Source organism: Castanea sativa, chromosome 9 (genome assembly GCF_040712315.1).
Source record: "Castanea sativa cultivar Marrone di Chiusa Pesio chromosome 9, ASM4071231v1".
NCBI lineage: Eukaryota > Viridiplantae > Streptophyta > Magnoliopsida > Fagales > Fagaceae > Castanea > Castanea sativa.
Genome location: NC_134021.1, coordinates 30,787,501 through 30,791,254, shown reverse-complemented (window position 1 = coordinate 30,791,254; position 3,754 = coordinate 30,787,501).

Sequence of the window (3,754 nt, the reverse complement as noted above, 5' to 3'; positions counted from 1 at the left end):
CCTATAGGGAAAGTAGCTTATAGTATAAATGTCATATTTGGTCCTTAAAATTTTATCCAATTTTTCTCAAGTTTCAAAAATACATAATTGAATGGCATATAGCATGCATTTTGATCTAATGACATATATCATGCATTTTGTTTCAAGTTGCATTTAGAAGGATGCCACGATTCAAACTTAGGGTATCTAGTCCGCAAGACAACTGCTCGTCGGTACCTCGTTCCGCTTAGGGCATGTTCTTCGTTTATGCCCCTCTTGGTTACACAACTTGAATTGCACCTTCCTCCCCCCTCCATCCATGGTGTGGTTCTCGGCCGTTTCCCACCCTCATCCATCTCATTCTTGATTCGTGTTGAGACAGGGCGACCTTTCTCTCGGATCAATTGGGGATTAAGGACGACCCTTCAAGTTTCTTTAGGATCCAGCCATGATAATCTATCTTTCAGTGCAGGGACAACTCATAGCTGCGGAACAGTGCGTTCACGCTAGAGCATGGGTCAATATATTGCTCTGCATCGTGTTGATACCTAATACAAACTACAATGACATGTGAGCATGGTATCTTGTACAGTTTCGATTTCTGGCATGTGCAAGTTCTTTGCAACAGATTAACTCCATATGTGTGATCCCCATGTCCAGCAGTCCTTGGATTATGCGATGTATCTACTTGATATGATTGTTGTTGCGCACTCAATCTCGTCATCCTGTGATGTTCCGCCTTCGCCTTATTTCTCATGAAGATATCTAAGGCATACTTACACCATTTTTTCCCCAAATTTAACTACGTTATGCTCTTATTGCGACGATCATCGAAGTAAGCATTCAGTTTGAACCATGTGTATTTCACCATTGCCGTAATGAGCAGGCTGCGAGCACCCCTTTGAACACCATTGAAGCACTCGGAGATGGGTTGCAATCATCAATTTCCCTTTATATTTTCTATAGAGGTGGGTTGCATCAATGCTGATCACAGACCTACAGTGCTTGAACCCAACAATACATGGACGAAACGCCCAAAATACAGGCTTAAATGTACAGGTTCCCCAATCGTAATTATCGTCCACTAGTAACTTATACCTTGTACCCAGACTAGCATCCTTAAGTCCAGCCAAAAAACGGGGTAACTTTGTATAAGACTCCTTAAAATCCCCGTATATAGCTGCAACGACCTTTTGTTTGGCATCCCATATCTTGTACGTGAACCATAATGATTACGTTAGAAATGAATACAAATTAAATAATTATAGTTGAAGAAAACAAATCAAGACTTGTAAGGCTATAAGATGAAGATGATATTTCTTTCTCTTTATTCCTTTTTTTTTTTTCAATTTCATTTTTCTTAATATAAGGTATTCATGGGTGTTGGGAAAAAAGATCATGCTTATACTTCCATGAAGACTGATGTCTCTACATTGTATTGAAAAAAGAATGCAAGTTAAAGAATACCTTGTAGTGAGAAACTTCGTGTTTTAAGTCTACCAAAACAAGGTGCCGTAAGTTCTTTATCTTATACGTCTTCTTGTATATAGCGCTTAAGTACGTATGCTAGGAACGCCGAATCAAGCATCCGACCATCATGAGCATTTTGAATTTTGTCGCATGTGTGGGGGCCCTTGCATTTTGCTATCTTCCAAAAATGTTCTCCCTTGCAACAGATTGCACGGACTGACCATGGACAGGAATCATCCTCACAACTCACCATAAGCCTCTCTTAGTCTGAATGCTCAGTTTTAAAGCTAAAATTCTCCCGCACTGCGTACCAGGTCAACGCATGTCGCACCGCCAATTTAGTGGGGAATGCCATCCCTTTCATTGGCTGCTCCCTAGATGTCTACTTTGATACTTCCATTTGCATAACTGGTGATGGATCAAACATATTATCCCAAGTGTTTGTGGTGAACTATTCTCTTCTACAACCACCTCTTCAATATGATCAATATCCTCATATTCACCCATGGTATCTAGGAGCTCCTCGAACTCATCCCTAGTAACATCAATATGGGTTGCATCCTCACCAAGTCCGTGATCATCTTCACTTTCGGATGTGCCCCCATGCACCTCATCATGATATAAATGCTTTCCTTCATGCACCTCATCATGAGAAAAATGCTCTCCTTCATGCACTTCCTGGGGCCCTTCCTCCTCCTCAATCGAGTTCACATGCGGAAATGTTTGCCACAATTCACTACCATACCCATCTCTTGTGTTCTTTGCACACCTTTAATAAGATTGTAATGGTATTGAGTCGATGTGCTCATCTACAATTTCATCCAAAATAGTATGTTGTGAACCCTTTCCAGCCTCTACTATGGTGGGCTCAATAGTGACATAGAGATCCAAAGCAATGAATCCCTTCACCACCATTTGGTCAACAACTTCCCACATCATCTTCACTTCGGCACCACCCGAAAATTGTAGTGAATTGTAGAAAACCTGGGTGTCTACAACTCGTTGAGGTGCTCGATACGATGAAAATGTTATGCCTAGAGTGGTCTAATTTCCTCGCCATCAATATTCCTCTTTGCAATTTCCTAAGGCTTATCCCACGCTTCACCTTAGCACATTTATGCTTTTGGTTCGAGCCTTGGTTGACAACCCATGCAACTCATGATAATATGTCTCTCCATTGTAGTACACATAGAAATAGTGAAAATCCATCATTGACCTGTTCAAAGAATATTGTTGTTTTCATAATCTATAACCACTTAGATAAATTAGGTGTATGATAAAAACAATTTATATTCAAACTCAACCAAAAGCCTCTTTGTGTATAGACATATAAATAACTGAATCTCAATCATTCAAATAATTTATACATATACACATAATGTGCACTTAACCATATATATGTTTTGCAAACTTATAAATAATTAAAATTCAACCATGGGCAAACTTTATTTTATGAAGCCAATTTTTTTTTTGTTGAGTAATGAATTCATATTACTATGAACACCTGTATTACCGTAAAAGTGAACAGAATATCATATTACTTCTCTCTATCAACCCATGAGTTTTATACAATTAATCCACACGTGAACTATACTTGTCACTAATTGGGAATTCAACTAAAATAATTGAAATATGTGTACACACACACACACACACACACACACACACATATATATATATATATATATATATATATATATATATAACTATGTAGTTCTAGCACTTGCTTATTCTGAAGGTGTTGTTAGATTGAGCCCACATTCAATTAATAACTGGAGGACTAAACTAGTGACTTGGTTTTATGACCTTTATAGTTTCTAGATATCGGCATTTGAGTTTCTTGATATTGGTCTCTATCCAATGTGATAAGTTACCATGCTTCTGTTTGCTATTGAATGCTAATTAGCATGAATATTTTCAAAGGATTTGCTAAATTTTCTTGTGTTTACACCCCCACTACGTTTATGTGTGTAACTTACAAATTAAAAGGAATTGCATATTTTTTAGCTAAAAAGCAATTACTTTTTCATGTGCCCTTGACATGGTGGTTCTGAATAAAATAATCTTACTATGCATGCTCTCTATTTGCTATCGTATAGTCAAGCTTGATTCTTTTATATTCGTGCTCCATTTGTTTTGACAAAAAAGCTCAGCAGTTGTACGTGGTTAATATTGCAGAACTCATTACATGAAATACACCCCATGCATAAAAATTTTATACGAACCACCTACAAACACAATATGACTGTTTAGACATGAGATATTGCCTCTCAAATTCCTTTTTTATACACACCCGTCATGACTG